Source organism: Triticum urartu, chromosome 4A, assembly GCF_056163025.1.
Source record: "Triticum urartu cultivar PI428250 chromosome 4A, HENAU_Tu73, whole genome shotgun sequence".
NCBI classification, from domain to species: domain Eukaryota; kingdom Viridiplantae; phylum Streptophyta; class Magnoliopsida; order Poales; family Poaceae; genus Triticum; species Triticum urartu.
This window is the reverse complement of record NC_141876.1, coordinates 613,831,646-613,856,258: the sequence shown is the minus strand read 5'-3', so window position 1 is coordinate 613,856,258 and position 24,613 is coordinate 613,831,646. Positions and strand designations below refer to the sequence as shown.

General features: G+C 43.7%; 1 pseudogene; it reads left to right on the top strand.

Annotated features, from left to right (window-relative positions):
• The first annotated feature begins 20,848 nt into the window (after positions 1-20,848).
• Positions 20,849-22,327, top strand: LOC125554440 (uncharacterized; annotated as a pseudogene).
• The last annotated feature ends 2,286 nt before the right edge of the window (positions 22,328-24,613 follow it).

The window sequence follows — 24,613 nt, the reverse complement described above, 5'->3', positions numbered from 1 at the left end:
TTTTTCTTCTAAGTCTGAATCTGTTAACGAAAGTTGCTATGTTCACATGGTTGCCATTGTATTTTCTGATCCCTTTTGGCTTATGGTCAGTAAGGGACTTTTGTTGTATGCTTTGAGTAGCTTTATGCCATGCCTTGCTTTGCCATGATATGTTCCTGTAACATGTTGTTATCTTGCTCTAAACATTGCTTCCTGATGTTAAATTCCTGACATGTTATTTTCACCAAGTCTGTAACCTGATATCTTTTGCACTTTTGTCATGTTTGTTTGAACCTGCTATTGAGTGAATTAGCCATAGCTCAGTGTTCATCTTTTGTCAAGTATCTTGAGCGGATCCCTGCCATGTGCCTTGTTGCTGTGTTAGAGTGCAGTAGCTTGTTGTTCTTGATGCATCTAGATGACCTCGTGTTGTTAATCGCAGCCTTGTGCCATATTTGTTTTGCTTGCCATTTGCAAACCGTGCATCCGATTCCGGTGATCTTTATATCGATTTCGACCTAAATCAACTCATCTTTCCAGTGGAACTCTTGGGTTTCCATGTTGAGGCCTGGTTCAATCTTTTCCTTCTGGAGCATGCATATCCATTGCATATCACATCCCGCATATGATACCATGTTTTGCATCATGTTGCTTGCGCATTGCACCGTGGTTGATTGTTTTTTCCTTTTGCTTGTGTTCTGTCCTTGGGTAGAGCCGGGAGATGAGTTCGTGTTCGAGGACCCATTGAGTTCGTTTTCGAGGATCAAGCTTTCGTCTTCTCGGAGAACTTTGCAGGCAAGATGACCATACCCTCGAAATCACTTCTATCTTTGCTTGCTAGTTGCTTTCTCTTTTGCTATGCCTATGCTGCGATACCTACCACATGCTTTATCATGCCTCCCATATTGCTAAGCCAAGCCTCTAACCCACCTTGTCCTAGCAAACTGTTGTTTGGCTATGTAACCGCTTTGCTCAGCCCCTCTTATAGCGTTGTTAGTTGCAGGTGAAGATTGGAGTTTGTTCCTTGTTGGAACATGTTTATTGTTGGGATATCACAATATCTATTATTTAATTAATGCATCTATATACTTAGTAAAGGGTGGAAGGCTCGTCCTTATGCTTGGTGTTTTGTTCCACTCTTGCCGCCCTAGTTTCCGTCATACCGGTGTTATGTTCCTTGATTTTGCGTTCCTTACACGGTCGGGTTATAATGGGAACCCCTTGACAGTTCGCCTTGAATAAAACTCCTCCAGCAAGGCCCAAGCTTGGTTTTACCATTTGCACTAACAACCTACCACCTTCCCTTGGGTTCTGCAGACTCAAGGGTCATCTTTATTTTACCCCCCCCCCCCGGGCCAGTGCTTCTCTAAGTGTTGGTCCGAACTGAGTAGACTGCGGGGCCACCTCGGGGAAACTTGAGGGTTGGTTTTACTCGTAGGATGTCTCATCCAGTGTTGCCCTAAGAACGAGTTATGTGGAGCTCCTATCGGGATTGTCGGCGCATCGGGTGGCCTTGCTGGTCTTGTTTTACCATTGTCGAAAAGTCTTGTAACCGGGATTCCGAGCCTGGTCGGGTCTTCCTGGGAGAAGGAATATCCTTCGTTGACCATGAGAGCTTGTGATGGGCTAAGTTGGGACAGCCCTGCAGGGTTTTTGAACTTTCGAAAGCCGTGCCCGCGGTTATGGGCAGATGGGAATTTGTTAATGTCCGGTTGTAGAGAACTTGACACTTAACTTAATTAAAATGCATCAACCGCGTGTGTAGCCGTGATGGTCTCTTCTTGGCGGAGTCCGGGAAGTGAACACGGTGTTGGAGTAATGCTTGAACGTAAGTAGTCTAGGATCACTTCTTGATCATAGATTCTCGAACGTGCTTTTGCCTTCTCTCCTCGCTCTCGTTTGCGTAAGTTAGCTACCATTTATGCTAGTGCTTGCTGCAGCTCCACCTCATACCTTTTCCCTATCTATAAGCTTAAATAGTCTTGATCGTGAGGGTGTGAGATTGCTGAGCCCCCGTGACTCACAAATTAGTTCCAAAACCAGTTTGCAAGTGCCGATGCAACCGTGCAGGTGACACAACTGAGCTCAAGGAGGAGCTTCATGAAGACCGTGTTCGTTGTGTTGTTTCGTTTCAGTTGATCAGTAGTGGATCCCAGTTGTGGCGATCGGGGATCTGTAGCATTAGGGGCAGTCTTCTTTTATTTGGTTCCATAGTCAGACCTTGTTTGTATCTGGTTGATGTAATGCTTTATTCATGTAATGTGTGAAGTGGCAATTGTAAGCCAACTTTGTACCTCTTTGTTATTCAGTACATGGGAGGTGTAAAGATTACCCCTCTTGCGACATTGCCTTCAATGCGGTTATGCCTCTAAGTCGTGCTCCGACACATGGGAGATATAGCCGCATCGAGGGTGTTACAAGTTGGTAATCAGAGCCTTCCCCGACTTAGGAGCCCCCCTGGTTGATCGAATCGTTGGCGTTGTTGAGTCTAGAAAAATGTTTTGAGTCTTTTAGGATTATATATATCGGAGAGTAGGATTCTTTTTACTCCTCATTCCCTTCGTTGCTCTGGTGAGGCATCCTGGCGTAGAGTTTTGACTCTTCTCTTCTCAAATTTCACTAAAAAAATTTAGGATCACGCGGGTATCTTGGAATCGTTCCAATGGTTTTGTGACGAGAACATTGTTCTTGGTGCCTCCTGACATTTAGGGGTTGTGGCAGTGTCCCGGGGAGTTGAGCTCCAAGGTGTTGTCGTCACAATTTTATCGTTGTAGTTCTGGAATACCTGAGTTTCGCCGACATCGAAAATCTCTTTTATGCAATTGTTGGTGAGATAACCTCGACGCCACCCAGTACTGAGGCGGGAGTTCGGGAGTATTGCCATAAATCGTATAAAGGATGCTTTTTGAAGGTTGAGGTAAACGATTTCCGAAGGTTTCTTGGTTATGTGTTGAAGGATGGATACAACTGGATGTAGGATTTGTTAGTTTTGGGTGAGATATTATGCTTCCCCTGTATCCCCAACACCTGATTGCATAACCGGAAAGTTTCGGGAGTTTATAAGTGGGAATTCAAGTAGCCCTTAGGATATCTTTCCGACAGATGGATGATATGAGATTGGGGTTCGACGTCTAGTGGTCCGCCTATCCACGGTTGGTTTTACAGTGGTCTCGTTGTGTCTTAAAGAGTCCTTGGCTATGCTGACTCGGGGACGCTTTGTATGTCATGTGCACTGCCGTGTACATGATGGTGTTGTACGATCGAGCCCGTGTAGGCCCCACCACGAAAACTTCGGACGAAATCTCTATCATATGTTTGTTCCGGCTTATTCTGCAAGCCAATCCTTTGTTTTTGTTTTGAGTTGTGGTATTCGAGTTGCTTCGGAGTCAAATGTTGATTCCATACCTTTCCTAAGCGTTGTTCTCATATTTCTATGTGAATACTAATCCTTCACGATAATCGAGATTGTCATGTCAATCCTTTTCAACCGGCGTGTTTCTCTTCAAGTGAATCCGATCGTTCTCAACATCCGCAAGATCAATTATCAGTTCTTCTCAACGGTGTTCATTTCATCCGCCCCAAGCTTGCCTTTGTTTTCCCACCCTCCCACCCTTTTTCTTCAAGGACTCAGATTTCTTAATCAAGTATCATCTTATTAATGAGAAGTCTCTTCATTCTTTTTCGTCAATGTTCTTATCCAGTGATTCTCATGAAGATGCTAACGGAGCTTCAAGTTCATCATTCTTCATTTCTTTTATCTTCTCCGGTGGATTCAAGTCAAGCTTTGTTGATCATATCCTTTCCTCGTTTCAAATACTTTCTCATACCGGTGCACCTCTTAATCATCCACTTCTCGCCATTCATTTGTTCTGGAGTGCTGAAGATATCTCGAAGATTCGCGTTTCCACTTTGCATTCGTTCAACCTATTTCGAGGTTGTTATCCCATTCAAGCTATTTTATTCAACCAGTGCAATCTCTCTTTTATAGCAATCTTTTCAACAATGTTTCTTTTGAGTGGGACCTAACCCACAGGTCTTTTCCCAGGATCTTACCTGACTCTTATTATTTCCCCGGAGCTATCCTCAAATTTCTTTTTGAAGTTTGACGTAAGAATGAGTTATCATCAGTCATATGTCTTTCTCTAAGATCTTTCAAATTCTTTTCATCTTTGGGTCAACCTCTCCTCTTTTAATCATTCCGGAGTGTCTAACGATTCACGGTGGTGTTTCACGTCGTCATTCTCAGAATTTTGAAGACCGAAGAAGAGTTTTCCTCCATATCTTGCTCCATTCTCTTCAAGATTCATGGTGCTAGCTTGATGCCTTCCTCTCATAATTGTTTTTCGATTGTGAGAGTTATTTTCACCTTCCGGAGCAATTCATAAGTCTTTTTAGTTTGACTCTCCGGAGGCTATCATTTCAGAAGAATTATTCATTCCAGCTTTCAGCTCTCGCTCTCCAAATCTTACCGGTGCATCATTCAAATATCCTCTAATTTGTTCATGATCTCTTCATTCTCTTGCATCTAAATTCCCTCAAGTATCTTCATTAGTTTCCCAATTTTCCCGGTGTTTCGCTATCTTTTCCTTGATCGTTTCTTAATTCTTACGGTGGTTCGTTCAAGATTCCTCTTCCTTTGTTAACGTATCAATTATTTCGTTCTTTCACCCTATCGGTGGAGCGTCGAATACCTTCCTCAAGTTTGCGCTATATCTATCTTAATCCTTTCTACGAGAATAAGTAGTATGTCAAATCTGTTGCTTTTCATCAAGTTAAACTGATGAAGGATAAGCATAATGTAATTCTTATTCTTGTTTCATTGAGTGATTAATTCCTTATTCCGGAGGTTCATCAAAATTCTTGATCTCAATTATCCATTTTTCCTTCCAGAGTGCCAAGCTTTCTCGTTATATCGTTTCAAAGCTTCTTCTTATCACTGCAAGCCTTCTCCCGGAGTCCTTTTCAACTTTCCCTTCCGTTTGATCATTCTTTTACCGGAGTTCTTCATGGAGGCTCTACATGATGGTTCATCAAGGATTTAATTCCTTCTCCAAGCGTTCATCAAGATTCTTTTCAGAGGAGCTCAAATTTTTTTCATCTTGCAATCCGGAGTGCAATTCTTTCTACCGTATCATTGGAGGTGGTATTATGTCATTCTTGATAATCTGAGTTCATGTTTCATGATTCACATGTTGTTGACAATGAGGTATTTTAAATCCACCAATCCCTTCATTGGAATTATCTTGAGTTATATTTCACCTAAAGCATTCCCTAAGGATTGTTGCTTTTATGGTTCTTATAAATGACCCAAGGCCTTCATTTATCCTTCCGGTGAGATAAACTTCTCATCTCCTTGTTGATATCAATCCAATCTATCGTTTCCGTTAGTGGCAGAATTTCACCTCTCGATTTTGAGATGTTCTCCATAAGCCCACTACAACCTTGTTCTTTTGTTGTTGTTAATCCAACTACTCAATTCTAGCATTTGTTGTTAGCATGCTCTCCCAAGATCTTGTTTTTCCCTCCGTCCATTCCATCCCATTCTTTCATTTCTTCTGGAGGCTTTGTGATGTGCTCTTTTCAGTCACCATCTCGAATTGTGAAGATCATGATCTTTTCATGCTTATCCAATTAACCGGAGTGTTGTGTCTATTATTCCTCTTCTAACCGGAGTCGCGTCCAAGTGCTTTCATTTCGCGAAGTTCATAGTCTATGCTTTCCATTTCCAACCGGAGTCTTATTGTAATTGATCCTTATCATCCCTTGTACATCTCGTTTCAACCGGAGTGCTTGCATGTACTTCTCGTACATTGCAACCCTTTTCTTATGCTTTCAACCTACAAGGTTCTCGTAATGTTCCTTGTTACTTTCTCTAACAGAGTGCTTTCAACTTCGTTCATCTTCATTGTTTTCTTTTCTTGAATTTTTTCAACATCTCAAGGTTCATTGGTTTCACTCGTTTGTCCGAGAAGCAACTTAGTTTTTACCTCTTCTCTTCCTCTTCCTTTTCCCTCCGGTGCCATTCTAGATCTCGGGATGAGATCCTCTCGTAGTGGTGGAGTGTTGTAACGCCCCGAGACCGATGTGCCAGGTGTCTTCCAGTTATTCGCTGTTGTTGCCTTGTCATTTGCTTGCGTGTCATGCATTTTCATATCATGTCATCATGTGCATCGCATTTGCATACATGTTTGTCTCATGCATCCGAGCATTTTCCCCGTTGTCCGTTTTGCATTCCGGCGCTCCTATGTCCTCCGGTGTCCCCTTTTACCTCTTTTCATGTGCGGGTGTTAAACATTCTCGGATTGGACCGAAACTTTCCATGCGGCCTTGGTTTACTACCGGTAGACCGCCTGTCAAGTTTCGTGGCATTCGGACTTCGTTTGATACTTCAACGGTTAACCGAGGAACCGTAAAGGCCTCGTGTATGTTGCAGCCCAACACCTCTCCAAAGTGGCCCAAAACCCACCAAAACCCCCTCCATCATCTCGGTCGTTCGATCACGATCGCGTGGCCGAAAACCGCACCTCATTTGGAGTCTCCTAACTCCCTCTACCTATATATATGTGATCCCCTCCAAAAATTCGCAGACGAAACCCGAACCTAACCTTCCCCGCCGCCGCTGGACATGTCCTCCGCCCCGCAGCCACCTCACTCCGGCGAATCACGCGATGCCACGTCAGCCGGCCGCCGCCCTCGCCCAACCGGACACCGCCACGCGTCCCGGCGCCCCGCGCCTCCCCACCGCGGGCCCGTGAGCCCGACTGCGGCCCTCCGGGCCCGGTGCGCCGCCGCCACCGCCTCCCCTGTTCTCCGGTGCCAACTCCATGATACGTCTCCGTCGTATCTACCTTTCCAAACACTTTTGCCCTTGTTTTGGACTCTAACTTGTATGATTTAAATGGAACTAACCTAGACTGACACTGTTTTCAGCAGAATTACCATGGTGTTGTTTTATGTGCAGAAAACAAATATTCTCGGAATGACCTGAAACTCCACGGAACATCTTAGAAAAAACAATAAAAAATCCTCGCCAAAGATGAAGACCAGGGGGCCCACACCATTCTCACGAGGGTGGGGGCGCCCCCCCCCTAGGGCGCACCCCCTACCTCGTGGGCCCCTTGTTGCGTCTCCGACTCCAACTCCACCTCTATATATTGAGTTTCGATGAGAAAAAAATCAGAGAGAAGAAATCATCGCGTTTTACGATACGAAGCCGCCGCCAAGCCCTAAAACCTCTCGGGAGGGCTGATCTGGAGTCCGTCCGGGGCTCCGGAGAGGGGGATTCGTCACTGTCGTCATCATCAACCATCCTCCATCACCAATTTCATGATGCTCACCGCCGTGCGTGAGTAATTCCATCGTAGGCTTGCTGGACGGTGATGGGTTGGATGAGATTTATCATGTAATCGAGTTTGTTTTGTTAAGGTTTGATCCCTAGTATCCATTATGTTCTGAGATTGATGTTGCTATGACTTTGCTATGCTTAATGCTTGTCACTAGGGCCCGAGTGCCATGATTTCAGATCTGAACCTATTATGTTTTCATGAATATATGTGAGTTATTGATCCTATCTTGCAAGTCTGTAGTCACCTACTATGTGTTATGATCCGGCAACCCCGAAGTGAAAATAATCGGGACCACTCCCGGTGATGACCATAGTTTGAGGAGTTCATGTATTCACTATGTGCTAATGCTTTGTTCCGGTTCTCTATTAAAAGGAGGCCTTAACATCCCTTAGTTTCCAATAGGACCCCGCTGCCACGGGAGGGTAGGACAAAAGATGTCATGCAAGTTCTTTTCCATAAGCACGTATGACTATATACGGAATACATGCCTACATTACATTGATGAATTGGAGCTAGTTCTGTGTCACCCTATGTTATGACTGTTACATGATGAACCGCATCCGGCATAATTATCCATCACTGATCCGGTGCCTACGAGTTTTCCATATACTGGTTCTCGCTTATTTACTTTCCCGCTGCTACTGTTACAATCACTACAAAATACCAAAAACATTACTTTTGTTGTCTTTACTTTTGTTGCCGCTACCACCACTATCATATTACTTTGCTACTAAACACTTTGCTGCAGATACTAAGTTTCCAGGTGTGGTTGAATTGACAACTCAGCTGCCAATACTTGAGAATATTCTTTGGCTCCCCTTGTGTCGAATCAATAAATTTGGGTTGAATACTCTATCCTCGAAAGCTGTTGCGATCCCCTATACTTGTGGGTTATCAAGACTAATTTCTGGCGCCGTTGCCGGGGAGCATAGCTCTACTCTTTGAGTCACTTGGGATTTATATCTGCTGGACACTGTGAAGAACTTGAGAGATCCAAAAACCAAGATCTATCCCTCAACTACGAGGGGAGGTAAGGAACTTCCATCTAGCTCTGCACTTGATTCACCTTCTGTTATGAGTAAGTTTGTGACACCTACATCTGCTTCTGCTATTCGTTCTGATATGTCACATGTTATTGATGATGCCACTTCTGCTATGCATGATACTTATGATGAAATTGCTTCTAGGCCTGATACTACTGTGCCCCTTAGTGAATTTCTTGATGAACAAATTGCTAGGGCTAGAGAAAAAGAAATTATTGAATCTAAATACGATGATGATAGTGATGATGAAAATATGCCTGTTATTCCTGAAGGTTATCTTTTTGATAGGGAATCTTCTGCCGCTATTTTCGCTTGCAAAGATAGATATGAGCTTAAGAGGTTATTAATTAAATGGAACAAAGAATCACTTAGAGATAAAATGAGACCCGACCCTGCTTTTGCTACTTCACCTATATGTGTTCCTGATAAAGATTATGAATTCTCTGTTGATCCTGATATAATTACTTTGGTTGAATCTGATCCGTTTTATGGCTATGAATCTGAAACTGTTGTGGCACATCTTACTAAGTTAAATGATATAGCTGCCATGTTTACTAATGATGAGAGATCGCGTTACCTTTATATACTCAAAATATTTCCGTTCTCATTAAAGGGTGATGCTAAGATATGGTTTAATTCTCTTGAACCTGGTTGTGTGCGTAGTCTCCAGGATATGATTTATTACTTCTCTGCTAAATATTTCCCTGCTCGTAAGAAACAAGCTGCTTTGAGGGAAATATACAACTTTGTGCAAATTAAAGAAGAGAGTCTCCCACAAGCTTGGGGGAGGCTTCTCAAGTTACTTAATGCTTTGCCTGATCATCCTCTTAGGAGACATGAAATACTTGATATCTTTTATAATGGACTAACCGATGCTTCCAGAGATTACCTGGATAGTTGTGCTGGTTCTCTTTTCAGGGAAAGAACACCGGATGAAGCTGAAATTCTATTGAATAATATGTTGACAAATGAAAATAATTGGGCACCTCCTGAGCCATCTCCTACTCCAATTACTGAGCCTATTCCTAAACCAACTCCGAAGAAGAGAGGTGTTCTATTTCTCAGTCCCGAAGATATGCAAGAGGCAAAGAAATCTATGAAAGAAAAAGGTATTAAAGCTGAAGACGTTAAGAATTTACCTCCTATTGAAGAAATACATGGCCTTAATTCATCGCCTATTGAAGAAACCTATGATCTCAATTATTTATTTACTGAAGAACCTCCTGATCCCGATATCCCGACACAGGTAGTAAAGGTAAATTCCCTCTAAAGATATGATAAAGCTGAAGTCCCTCCTACTAAAATTGCTAGTCAATGCTTGGATGAGTTTGATAACTTTATGTATAAGCAAGATGACTTCAATGCTTATTTTGGTAGACAATTAAAAGAAAATGCTTATATGCTTAGACGCTTGGTTGATTATATGGCTGATATTAAGGTGAACTTAAACTTGTTAGCAAACATGCTTCTATGGTTGCCACTCAAGTAGAACAAGTACTTAAGGCTCAAAAAGAAGTACTTGATGAAATGAATAGAAAGAAAAATGATTATGCTGTTAGAGTGGCTACTAGAACTGGTAGAATGACTCGGTAACCTTTGTATCCTAAAGGCCACCCTAAGAGAATCGAGCAAGATTCTCAAAGAAATAATATTGATGTTCCTAGTTCTTCTAAAAAGAAGAAGAAGAAAAATGGTAGAACTGTGCAAACTTCTAGTGAACCTATTGCTGAACCACCTGATAATCCAAATGATATATCTATGTCTGATGCTGAAACACAATCTGGTAATGAACATGAACCTAGTAAAAATATTAATGATGATGTTCATGATGATGCTCAACCAAGTAATGATAACAATGTAGAAATTGAACCTGCTGTTGATCTTGATAACACACAATCAAAGAATCAACGTTATGATAAAAGAGACTTTGTTGCTAGGAAACATGGTAAAGAAAGGGAACCATGGGTCCAGAAACCCATGCCTTTCCCTCCGAAACCATCCAAGAAAAAGGATGATGAGGATTTTGAGCGCTTTGCTGAAATGATTAGGCCTATCTTTTTGCGTATGAGATTAATTGATGTGCTCAAAACAAATCCTTATGCTAAATATATGAAGGATATCATTACTAATAAAAGAAAGATACCGGAAGCTGAGATTTCCACCATGCTTGCTAATTATACTTTTAAGGGTGGAATACCAAAGAAACTTGGAGACCCCGGAGTACCTACTATACCTTGCTCCATTAAAAAGAATTATATTAAAACTGCTTTATGTGATCTTGGAGCCGGTGTTAGTGTTATGCCTCTCTCTTTATATCGTAGACTTGACTTGAATAAGCTGACACCTAATGAAATATCTTTGCAAATGGCTGATAAATCAACTGCTATACCTGTCGGTATTTGTGAGGATGCGCCCGTTGTGGTTGCAAACGTTACTATTTTAACAGACTTTGTTATTCTTGATATTCCCGAGGATGACAGTATGTCTATTATTCTTGGAAGACCTTTTCTTAATACTGCAGGGGCTGTTATTGATTGCAACAAAGGCAATGTCACTTTTCATGTTAATGGTAATGAGCATACGGGACACTTTCTGAGGAAACAACCTCAAGCTCATAGTATCAACTCTATTGGAAAAATTCCATCGATTATATTTGGAGGTTTTGAATTTCCTCTTCCTACTGTCAAAAAGAAATATGATATTCTTATTATTGGGGATGTGCATATCACCGTTGAGGTAACTTAGTGTTATTCGAAATTTCTCTGGTTTCATGATTATCGGAATGAGTTTGTTAACAAGACTTGATCAACCTTTTTAGTGGATTCTTTTTGATGAGCATGAGATGGATGAAACTAGAAGCACAAACTTCTGTACCCTCTCTATATTTTCTGTTATTTAGATTAAATAAAGTAAAAATAGTATTTTTCTGTCTGTTTCCTGACTTATCCGTGCAATATAAAAATATCCCGAAAATAAAAGTCCTCAGAATGCCATGCCAATTTAATATGATTTTTTCGGGAATATTTGAGGATTTACTGTGCAAAAATTACCGCGGGAGGAGCTGCCACCTGGCCACGAGGGTGGTGGGCGCCCCCCCATAGGGCGCGCCCCCTGCCTCGTGGGCCCACGGTGGCCCTCCTCCACTTATCCCAGCACCCATCTTCTTCCTCTATCTCACACAAACCCGAAAAACCAACTCAAGCACGAGTTCCAGCCACTTGCTGCGATTTTCGATCTCCTTGCTCAAAGCACCTCTCTCAAAACTGCTTAGGGAGATTGTTCCTTGGTATGTGACTCCTCCATTGGTCCAATTAGTTTTTGTTCTAGTGCTTTATTCTTTGCAAATTTGTGCTGCATAGGTGACCATGTTCTTGAGCTTGCATGTCAAATTTATATGGTTCCAAGTAGTTCTAATGCTTGATATAGGCTCTAGGCACTTGTAGGAGTAGTTGCTATCAGTTTTATTAAAGTTGGTTTACTTTTATTTTGAAGTTACTAAAAATTTCAGAATTTTTCAGAGAAAAACAATATGTTTAGGAAGATGTTCCAAGGTGGTTCCTCTAAGAAGCAAGGACCCAGGATTGCTATGCGCGATGCTGACGAGGATCCACCAAGAGACGCTCCTGTACGGCCCTGCGAATGGCCGTCGAAAATTTTATGGACCGTGCGGGAATTAAAGAAGAATTCAAAGCATACTTGCGCAATGCCGGTCTTGAGGATTTTGAGGCTAACAAATGCCCCCAGTATCATGATCTCACAAGTTCATTTGTGAGGAGGTTTGAGTATTCATCTTCGCGTAATTCTCCTTCAGTCATGTTTGATCTTTATGACAAATCTTATACCATGGGCCTAGAGGATTTCACTTCTGCTTGCGAACTTCCATCATGGGGCAGTATTAGGGATCCCCCTAAATCTGAATTTAGAAACTTTCTTGCTAGTATAACTATGGGGGAATCCAGAGATATAACGCAGGCTACCATTGGGAGCATTCACTTTCCTGCTATACATTATTTTGCTCTTTTCATCCGTAGATGCATAAATGCTAAGGATGAAGCATGTCACATGTGTGTCCCCGATCTCAGCATTCTTAGGAGTGTTGTATTAGGAGACCAATCTTATCATATGGGAGTCATTGTAGCTCGTAGGTTGCATCATAATAGACATAATGGATATTTCTTTGGAAGAATTTATGCAACCCGCTTAGCTCATTTTCTTGAGATAGACATTCGTGAGGGTGATATGGAGTTGCCTCCTGCATATTTAGATTATAACTCTATGGCTTCGCACCAGTTTGTTGAGAGGCCTGAATCACCTCTCTTATATCGCTTAATTTTTGATAAACGACGTGTTTTCCGTATTACTCTCCCTGCTCCTGCCTTCTTTGATTCACAGACAAAAGGAAGATATGTTATTACCAGAGAGGAGGCATAAGAGTACGAGAGAAGAGCGGAGGCAGCCCGACTCCATGCTGCAGCTCAGCAAGCGATAACCGCTGCACATCAGTATGATCCCAACTATCCTTCCTCATCACAGCACGACCCCAACAACTATTCTAATGGGTATCCGCCAGGCCAGCCGTGGCCATAGACCAACTTAGGCCAAAAGCCTAAGCTTGGGGAGTACATATTTCTCACCGACATTACATTTATATTCAGACACACTCTTTGCTAGATGTCGGTGCTCATACTTTTTCACTGTAATATCCATGCTAGTTTATTTTCCTTTTCCTGCTTTCTTCTTGTGTGTTTGTTAAACCTTAAGAAAAACCAAAAAAATAGTAGTAGTTTATTTTTCTGCTATAGTAGTAATAATTAAAAAGAAAACCCAAAAATATTTCCCGTTCTTCTTTTGCTTGTTGGGAGCTTTCCCGTGTAAATAGTTTCATTTCTTTTCTTTTATTTGGGGGTTAGTAGGAGAAGGCCATGATTAAATTGTTGGAGTGGCTCTTATATGCATTATTGTTGATTTAACCAAGAGCCCATATTGCCTTGTCTTCTCCTATTTATTGAATGCTCGCAGATTCCAGCTTAGTCCAATGCACATGCACTATTATTATTGTTCACACCGTTCGGTCGTGCGAGTGAAAGGCAGTTATGATCATATATGATGGAAGCAGCAAATGAAGGAGTCTGGATGAAGGAGTTCATATCCGATCTAGGTGTCATACCTAGTGCATCGGGTCCAATGAAAATCTTTTGTGACAATACTGGTGCAATTGCCTTGGCAAAGGAATCCAGATTTCACAAGAGAACCAAGCACATCAAGAGACGCTTCAATTCCATTCGGGATTTAGTCCAAGTGGGAGACATAGAAATTTGCAAGATACATACGGATCTGAATGTTGCAGACCCGCTGACTAAGCCTCTTCCACGAGCAAAACATGATCAGCACCAAGGCTCCATGGGTGTTAGAATCATTACCGTGTAATCTAGATTATTGACTCTAGTGCAAGTGGGAGACTGAAGGAAATATGCCCTAGAGGCAATAATAAAGTTATTATTTATTTCCTTGTATCATGATAAATGTTTATTATTCATGCTAGAATTGTATTAACCGGAAACATAATACATGTGTGAATACATAAACAAACAGAGTGTCACTAGTATGCCTCTACTTGACTAGCTCGTTGATCAAAGATGGTTATGTTTCCTAACCATAGACATGAGTTGTCATTTGATTAACGGGATCACATCATTAGGAGAATGATGTGATTGACTTGACCCCTTCCCTTAGCATAGCACTTGATCGTTTAGTTTGTTGCTATTGCTTTCTTCATGACTTATGCATGTTCCTATGACTATGAGATTATGCAACTCCCGTTTACCGGAGGAACACTTTGTGTGCTACCAAACGTCACAACGTAACTGGGTGATTATAAAAGTGCTCTACAGGTGTCTCCGAAGGTACTTGTTGGGTTGGCGTATTTCGAGATTAGGATTTGTCGCTCCGATTGTCGGAGAGGTATCTCTGAGCCCTCTCGGTAATGCACATCACTTAAAGCCTTGCAAGCATTGCAGCTAATGAGTTAGTTGCGGGTGATGTATTATAGAACGAGTAAAGAGACTTGCCAGTAACGAGATTGAACTAGGTATTAAGATACCGACGATCGAATCTCGGGCAAGTAACATACCGATGACAAAGGGAACAACGTATGTTGTTATGCGGTCTGACAGATAAAGATCTTCGTAGAATATGTAGGAGCCAATATGAGCATCCAGGTTCCGCAATTGGTTATTGACCGGAGACGTGTCTCGGTCATGTCTACATTGTTCTCGAACCCGTAGGGTCCGCACGCTTAACGTTACGATGATAGTTTCATTATGAGTTTATATGTTTTGATGTACCGAAGGTTGTTCGGAGTCCCGGATGTGATCACGGACATGACTAGGAGTCTCAAAATGGTCGAGACATAAAGATTGATATATTGGAAGCCTATGTTTGAACATCGGAAGTGTTTCGGGTGAAATCGGCATTTTACCGGAGTACCGGGAGGTTACCGGAACCCCCGGTAACCTAATGGGCCTTAATGGGCCTAGTGGAGGAAGTAGAGAGGAGGCCAAGGGGCAGCCGCGCGCCCCTCCCCCCCCCCCAAGTCCGAATTGGACAAGTAGGGGGGGCGGCGCCCCCCTTTCCTTTCCCCTCTTTCTCTCCTCCCCCCCCCAAGTCCTAGTCCAACATCGAAAGGGGGGGAGTCCTACTCCCGGTGGGAGTAGGACTCCTCCTGGAGCGCCCCTTGCCTGGCTGCACCTCCTCCCCCTTGCTCCTTTATATACGAGGCAGGGGGCACCCCATAGACACAACAATTGATCATTGATCTCTTAGCCGTGTGCGGTGCCCCCCTCCGCCATAATCCTCGATAATATTGTAGCGGTGCTTAGGCAAAGCCCTGCGATGGTAGAACATCAAGATCGTCACCACGCCGTCGTGCTGACGGAACTCTTCCCTGACATTCTGCTGGATCGGAGTCCGGGGATCGTCATCAAGCTGAACGTGTGCTAGAACTTGGAGGTGCCTTAGTTTCGGTGCTTGATCGGTCGGGCCGTGAAGACGTATGACTACATCAACCGCGTTGTGCTAACGCTTCCGCTTTCGGTCTATGAGGGTACGTAGACAACACTCTCCTCTCTCGTTGCTATGCATCACCATGATCTTGCGTGTGCGTAGGAATTTTTTTGAAATTACTACGTTCCCCAACACTTGCTATATCATATTATGATTGTTTTCAGAAAGTGTTGTCATCCAAAATTTATTATTATGACTTGCTAGTTGATTATGCTATTGATATGAGTAATGATGATACCTGAGAATTATTGCAAATGTGGTTAGTTATGATCTATGCTGAAAACTTGAATGCTGGCTTGACATAGTTACAACAACAAGAGCAAACAGAGTTTGTAAAAGTTTTTCTTTCTTTCAGTTTGTCAACTGAATTGCTTGAGGACAAGCAAGGGTCTAAGCTTGGGGGAGTTGATACGTCTCCGTCGTATCCACTTTTCCAAACACTTTTGCCCTTGTTTTGGACTCTAAATTGTATGATTTGAATGGAACTAACCCGGACTGACATTGTTTTCAGCAGAATTATCATGATGTTGTTTTATGTGCAGAAAACAAATATTCTCGGAATGACCTGAAACTCCACGGAACATCTTAGAAAAAACAATAAAAAATCCTCGCCAAAGATGAAGACCAGGGGGCCCACACCCTTCTCATGAGGGTGGGGGCGCCCCCCTAGGGCGCGCCCCCCTACCTCGTGGGCCCCCTGTTGCATCTCCGACTCCAACTCCACCTCTATATATTGATTTTCGATGAGAAAAAAAATCAGAGAGAAGAAATCATCGCGTTTTACGATACGGAGCCGCCGCCAAGCCCTAAAACCTCTCGGGAGGGCTGATCTGGAGTCCGTTCGGGGCTCCGGAGAGGGGGATTCGTCGTCGTCGTCATCATCAACCATCCTCCATCACCAATTTCATGATGTTCACCGCCGTGCATGAGTAATTCCATCGTAGGCTTGCTAGACGGTGATGGGTTGGATGAGATTTATCATGTAATCGAGTTAGTTTTGTTAGGGTTTGATCCCTAGTATCCATTATGTTCTGAGATTGATGTTGCTATGACTTTGCTATGCTTAATGCTTGTCACTAGGGCTCGAGTGCCATGATTTCAGATCTGAACCTATTATGTTTTCATGAATATATGTGAGTTCTTGATCCTATCTTGCAAGTCTATAGTCACCTACTATGTGTTATGATCCGGCAACCCCGAAGTGACAATAATCGGGACCACTCCCGGTGATGACCATAGTTTGAGGAGTTCATGTATTCACTATGTGCTAATGCTTTGTTCCGATTCTCTATTAAAAGGAGGCCTTAACATCCCTTAGTTTCCAATAGGACCCCGCTGCCACGGGAGGGTAGGACAAAAGATGTCATGCAAGTTCTTTTCCATAAGCACGTATGACTATATACGGAATACATGCCTACATTACATTGATGAATTGGAGCTAGTTCTATGTCACCCTATGTTATGACTGTTACATGATGAACCGCATCCGGCATAATTATCCATCACTGATCCGGTGCCTACGAGTTTTCCATATACTGGTTCTCGCTTATTTACTTTCCCGCTGCTACTGTTACAATCACTACAAAATACCCAAAAACATTACTTTTGCAGCCTTTACTTTTGTTGCCGCTACCACCACTATCATATTACTTTGCTACTAAACACTTTGCTGCAGATACTAAGTTTCCACGTGTGGTTGAATTGACAACTCATCTGCTAATACTTGAGAATATTCTTTGGCTCCTCTTGTGTCGAATCAATAAATTTGGGTTGAATACTCTACCCTCGAAAGCTGTTGCGATCCCCTATACTTGTGGGTTATCACTCCGGCGAAGATCCGGCTCCGCCTCGATCTGCGTGCACCCGGGTCAAACCCTAGATCCGTTCTCGGAGTTGTATAATTTCTCTAAGTCCCCAGTATTTTTGGGCATTTTCATCGCATCATAACTTTGCACCCGTGGCTCCGTTTTGGGCGTGTAGCGTGTCAATTTGTTCGCCTCGACAAGTACTTCATTTCAACTCATTGCATCATGTTCATTTGAGCTCATCTTGATGCCCTAAATGCTGTTGCAAGAGTGCTAGTTTATATTAGTTTCAGATTCTTATCAGTAATTGGTCATTTGTCATTTTTGCCATGATTAATGTGTGCCTCCTATGAACTTGAGCTCTACATGTGTTTTGAAGTATGCCATGCCATATTTACAGGGGTGTATGCCATGTATTTTTGTGATCTTTGTGGTGACTAGAACAAGCATGCAAAGTAGCTCTCGTAATGTTGCTGTTTTCAGGGACTTAGAAATCTTCTAAGTCTTTGCCCTGTTAATATTTTTATGCCATGTATTCATGTTGCTACAGAGTGATCCATGCCTCTTTTGAGCATGATCAGTAAGGATGTTTTGTAGATGTTGTTATGCTCTCTCCATCCATGTCTTTGTTTGAAATTATGGAGCACCCTAGCTTGAGTCAATCGAGCTCTACTTTTTCTATAAAATGTTCCTGACAGAATGTTTACGTGTTAAGCATTTTTGCCGAGCTTGTTGTAGTTGATCCATGCATGCTATGATGTTGTTCTTGCCATGTTTAGCTTCCATGCCATGTCTACTTGCTGGGTGTATGCTTAGTTTGTCATGCAATGCCTTGTGGTGAGTGCATCGAGCTCGTAAACATGCCTACTCAATATCTGTTTTGCCATGCTCCAGTTTTTCTTCTAAGTCTGAATTTGTTAACGAAAGTTGCTATATTCACATGGTTGCCATTGTATTTTCTGATCCCTTTTGGCTTATGGTCAGTAAGGGGCTTTTGTTTTATGTTTTGAGTAGCTTCATGCCATGCCCTGCTTTGCCATGATATGTTCCTGTAGCATGTTGTTATCTTGCTCTAAACATTGCTTCCTGATGTTAAATTCCTGACACGTTGTTATTTTCACTAAGTCTGTAACCTGATATCTTTTGCACTTTTGTCATGCTTGTTTGAACCTGCTATTGAGTGAATTAGCCGTAGCTCAGTGTTCATCTTTTGTCAAGTATCTTGAGCGGATCCCTGCCATGTGCCTTGCTGCTGTGTTAGAGTGCAGTAGCTTGTTGTTCTTGATGCATCTAGATGACCTCATGCTGTTAATCGCAGCCTTGTGCCATATTTGTTTTGCTTGCCATTTGCAAACCGTGCATCCGATTCCGGTGACCTTTATATCGATTTCGACCGAAATCAACTCATCTTTCCAGTGGCAGTCTTGGTTTTCCATGTTGAGGCCTGGTTCAATCTTTTTCTTTCGGAGCATGCATATGCATTGCATATCACATCCCGCATATGATACCATGTTTTGCATCATGTTGCTTGCGCATTGCACCATGGTTGATTGTTGTTTCCTTTTGCTTGTGTTCTTGCCTTGGGTAGAGCCGGGAGACGAGTTCGTGTTCGAGGACCCATTGAGTTCGTTTTCGAGGATCAAGCTTTCGTCTTCTCAGAGAACTTTGCAGGCGAGATGACCATACCCTCAAAATCACTTCTATCTTTGCTTGCTAGTTGCTCGCTCTTTTGCTATGCCTATGCTGCGATACCTACCACATGCTTTATCATGCCTCCCATATTGCTAAGCCAAGCCTCTAACCCACCTTGTCCTAGCAAAGTTTTGTTTGGCTGTGTTACCGCTTTGCTCAGCCCCTCTTATAGCATTGTTAGTTGCAGGTGAAGATTGGAGTTTTTTCCTTGTTGGAACATGTTTATTGTTGGGATATCACAATATCTCTTATTTAATTAATGCATCTATATACTTGGTAAAGGGTGGAAGGCTCGGCCTTATGCCTGGTGTTTTGTTCCACTCTTGCCGCCCTAGTTTCCGTCATACCGGTGTTATGTTCCTTGATTTTGCGTTCCTTACACGGTCGGGTTATAATGGGAACCCCTTGACAGTTCGCCTTGAATAAAACTCCTCCAGCAAGGCCCAAGCTTGGTTTTACCATTTGCACTAACAACCTACCACCTTCCCTTGGGTTCTGCAGACTCAAGGGTCATCTTTATTTTACCCCCCCCCCCCCGGGCCAGTGCTTCTCTAAGTGTTGGTCCGAACTGAGTAGACTGCGGGGCCACCTTGCGGAAACTTGAGGGTTGGTTTTACTTGTAGGATGTCTCATCCGGTGTTGCCCTGAGAACGAGTTATTGCAGCTCCTATCGGGATTGTCGGCGCATCGGGTGGCTTTGCTGGTCTTGTTTTACCATTGTCGAAAAGTCTTGTAACCAGGATTCCGAGCCTGATCGGGTCTTCCAGGGAGAAGGAATATCCTTCATTGACCGTGAGAGCTTGTGATGGGCTAAGTTGGGACACCCCTGCAGGGTTTCTGAACTTTCGGAAGCCGTGCCCGCGGTTATGGGCAGATGAGAATTTGTTAATGTCTGGTTATAAAGAACTTGACACTTAACTTAATTAAAATGCATCAACCGCGTGTGTAGCCGTGATGGTCTCTTCTCGGCGGAGTCCGGGAAGTGAACACGGTGTTGGAGTAATGCTTGAACGTAAGTAGTCTAGGATCACTTCTTGATCATAGATTCTCGAACGTGCTTTTGCCTTCTCTCCTCGCTCTCGTTTGCGTAAGTTAGCCACCATTTATGCTAGTGCTTGCTGCAGCTCCACCTCATACATTTTCCCTACCTATAAGCTTAAATAGTCTTGATCGCGAGGGTGTGAGATTGCTGAGCCCCCGTGACTCACAGATTACTTCCAAAACCAGTTTGCAGGTGCCGATGCAACCGTGCAGGTGACACAACCGAGCTCAAGGAGGAGCTTGATGAAGACCGTGTTCATTGCGTTGTTCCCTCTCAGTTGATCAGTAGTGGAGTCCAGTTAGGGCGATCGGGGTTCTGTAGCATTAGGGGTAGTCTTCTTTTATTTGGTTCCGTAGTCGGACCTTGTTTGTATCTGGTTGATGTAATGTTTTATTCATGTAATGTGTGAAGTGGCGATTGTAAGCTAACTCGGTACCTCTTTCTTATTCAGTACATGGGAGGTGGGAGGTGTAAAGATTACCCCTCTTACGACATTGCCTTTAATGCGGTTATGCCTCTAAGTCGTGCTCCGACACATGAGAGATATAGCCGCATCGAGAGTGTTACAAAAGGGCCTTACGAACCGGTGCTATTGCCCAATTCTGCACTAGTGGTTTCACAGGTACTCAGAATGTGACTCAACTTACGTGGTTATAAGCTGACTTGAACGTAGATACATGGCAATGACTTGGGCTACTTTCTCCTATTGCATAAAATTTATCCAGTAGCAAATTCACTTTCATCAGAATTTCAGGCATGTAGATAGATACAGTGTGGACACATGACAATAATCCAATTATGTAGTAGCAAATATACAAGTGAAAAAAATTATATCTGTTGGCAAAAATGAAAACCGAAATCCATCTAGTTCAGTGGAATTCAGCGATTTCGGTTACGGTTGAAACATTTCTTAAATCGAAATTGGAAACCAGCAAAGCGCAGTCAGTTACAAGCTGCGCATGCTTTTGATGTTTGGGCGGCCCCACTGTATGCTGTAGCAAGAAAGCAAATGCTGGCAGAGGAGAGTGGCCAAAGCCAAGCTCAGTGGTCGGTGTGATGTGATGGCTTCCATCCCGTACAGTCCCCGCCGTCGGCAGACGGAGTCCTCCGCCTGGCCCGACCTCCCACCGGAGCTCCTGGAGAAGGTCTTCCGCTCGCTCGACCCGCTCGCCCGCGTTGCCGTCCGGCTCGTCTGCTCCTCGTGGCGCGCCTGCGCGCGGGCCGCCCCGGCCCCATTCCCGGCGCCCTTCGAGGCCCCACTTCTCCTCCTCCGCCGCCAAGGATCCGGCGCCGGACTTGCCGTCTTCAGCCTCAGGCGCCGCGAGATCCTCCCCTTCTCCCTCCCGGCCGGCCGGTGCTGCGGGCAGATCGGGGGCTGGCTCGCGATGGCCTCAGACGGGGACAACGCCCTCGCGCTGTGCAACGTCTTCTCTGGCGAGTCCGTCGCCGTGGCCCGGGCCCTCGCGTTCCCGGTCGCCAAGGTCGCGCTCTCCGCCCCGCCCAGCTCCCCCGGCTGGGTGGCCGCCCTGCTCTGCCGCTCGGGCCGCACGGTCGAGCTCGTCCGGCCGGACAGCGTCATGTCCGCCTCCTGCAGGACCACGATCGACGCCGCCGGCTCGGGGCACGGAGGTTTCCAGGACGTAGCATTCTGGCGCGGCCGGCTGTGCGCCCTGGCCGACGACGGCGCGGTGCTCGCCTACAGCGCCAACCTCTGCGCGCGCTGCACGGGGAGGAGGTCGGGCACCAGCTGTACAACTGGAAGTGGCGGCGCTTCTATCTGGTGGAGTCCGATGGGGAGCTCCTCCTGGTGGCGAAGAAAGTAGTGCAGGGCATAAGGCGGTGTTCGTGCCGGCCCAAGTATTCGGTTCAAATGGAGGTGCGGCGGTTCCTGCCGGCGCGGCGTGAGTGGGAGGCAGCGACGGAGCTTCCCGGCGGGAAGGCGCTGTTTGTGGGGACGGCTGCCTCGGTGGCGGTGTCGTCGTCGGCATCGCCGGGGATCCGGAACAACTGCGTGTACTTGGCGCAGCGGGACGAGGGGATGCATGCCATCGGCGTGTACTCGCTTGGCGACCGGGAGACGACGGTGCTGGGCATCGCCGGCGGGCACTTGGTCGACATCGAGCCCGTCTGGACTTCCCCGTGGGTCGCCTGATCTGACCCCCCGCCTGCGTGCACGGCATGTCTGTCTGAATAAGCAGCAAGCAATCGTAACCTCCTGCTAGCTGCTACAGTGGTGCGAGTGCGATGTACTCATGGTCATGGGTGTGATTTCTTTCCTGCACTGTCATTCAGAAAAGAGTGCTAGTAGTATTTATTGATGTATCAGTGATATATTTATTAAACAATTATTATAGGTACCTCGAGCAATTATGAAAAATAATTGAGAAACTTCAACTAAGTTCACGGTCAAAGATGGCAACATGCACACTATCGAGCGGATAGTACGGGTTGTAGTGGAAAGTCCCGTTCCCATGATACCAATTGGGTACTTCTTTTAACCCTATATATGTGTGTGCGTGGGTAGTAAATCTGACCCACACCCACCTCCTTGTAGGGTTATTACTCGTGAACAATCACACAACGGGCTTCACACATTGCTCAATTTTTTTATTTTATTTTTTTGCAATGACATTTCTCGAACTTTGAAGTACCTCCAATAGTATTGTGTGGACTCACACATGGCATGTGATTTTGCTTGCAGCCACACAACGATATCATATAAAGAAGAAGACTCAATTTGTATAAAAGGTGGAAACGAATTATTGATGTCATAACCCATACTATCCAGAGCCTCTTTGATTTGCAGGATAAAAACATATATTATTCTCCCCCCTAAATTAATGTGTACTACATATCATGTGAAATTTAGCATCCACACAAATTAATCTCTTGGAAAAATTCCTTTTGTATTCCGGTCATCCAATCAAACAAACAAAAAAACCTCTAAAATTCCAATGACATGACATTGCAGTCCTAAAAAATATATCATATTCCTATGTTCTTAGAATTCCACTAATCAAAAATGCCGGCAGCAGTGTCCTCAAATACAATATGTCATAGGTAAACAAGAGCAAGAAAAACTAATTTAAGGTGCGTTTAAAGCTGGGGAAAAAGTTCACGTATGAGTGATTTACAAACCTCGTTGGTCCTAAAGATTTTTTTTAGAAATTTGGAGGATTAGGACATTTAGGATGTTTTAGATAGGAGTTGTTTAATTTGTAGAATTAAATTGCGTTAAAAGTTTTGTACTCATCAGAATACATTTTGTAGGAATTTTCTATGGCTCCGAAAGCGTTTGCGAAAAAGTGAAAACTTTGGTACTCCCTCTGTAAACTAATATAAAAGTGTTTAGATAACTAAAGTAGTGATCTAAACGCTCTTATATTAGTTTACGGAGGGAGTATATACTAAATTAATTAACCTGGCCCAAATTCAGGTGATCATCATGTTACAGCTCTGCTTTTTTTTAGTTTTCCTGACAGCGAATCGAGTTGGCTCTCTCGTGGGGTCGAGATCAATGGTGACAAGGCGTGAAACTGAAACGATGCTCAAATGAGCACACGCGACACGAATTACAGAGGACAGGCGTGGTAAAGGTAGGTCAAGTCAGGCATGGCTGCTCTACAGGTTTGTCTTGTTTGGTCAATTGCATGCATGCGCGATTCCTGCACCTGTACCAACATACCGTACGTGTGCATGCATGGCCGTTACACAGTGCAGTTCTTCCTCACATGCATGGCCTTGTCAGTTCACTGCCACTTCCTCTGACCAAAAGACATGGTTGCATGCATGCCAAAAGCAAAGCAACACATATGTGTACACAGTACCGATCTGATTCAGAGACGGCAGGACAGAGAGAGGAAGAGGGAGAGTGAGAGAGAGAGGAAGTGGAAGAGGGAGAGTGAGAGAGGAAGAGGGAGAGAGGGAGAGAGAGGAAGAGGGAGAGTGAGAGTGAGAGAGAAAGGAAGAGAGAAATAGATGTGAGTACATGTAGAAAATGGTTAGTTGCACCAGGAAAGTGCTTGAGTTATCCTTGGAGTCCATTACGTGCAATGTTATAGTTAAATGCAGATTAGACTCATGCCAATACTACTTTGGAGTTGAGCGCAAAAGGTTGTTATCATGCAATCAAACATGAAACATCACAGAATAGCGAATAATTCATACTATCATGTACTCCCTCCGTCCCATAAAATAAGAGCGTTTTCATGTGACGGAGGGAGTACTAGTATATATAATCATAATATTAGTAACTTTAAAAAACATATTTTTAGTTTTGAAAAAAAATGTTCAAAGAATCCATGCATGTAAAGCACACCCGCATGACAGTTTTGGTAGAACACGCAAATCATTTTTGGCATTTGCTTTACTATGTGTGCATATATTGTACACGCTTGGTTTTTTTTTCCATAAGTTTTTTGTAATTTATAGATATGATCTTCACCATGTTCATGTATCTTTTCATATGGTACTGGTCCGAAAATTCTCTTCATCAAACAGCACCTCTGTAGCAAAACTTCGTATATTGAAAACTAGCCACAAAATTTATTTCAAATTGAATCAAAGAGGGAGTTATTAAAGTTAGAGCGCACGCTAGGCAAATGAACAATGTAAACTGTAAAAAAAAGGACTTGTATTGTCACA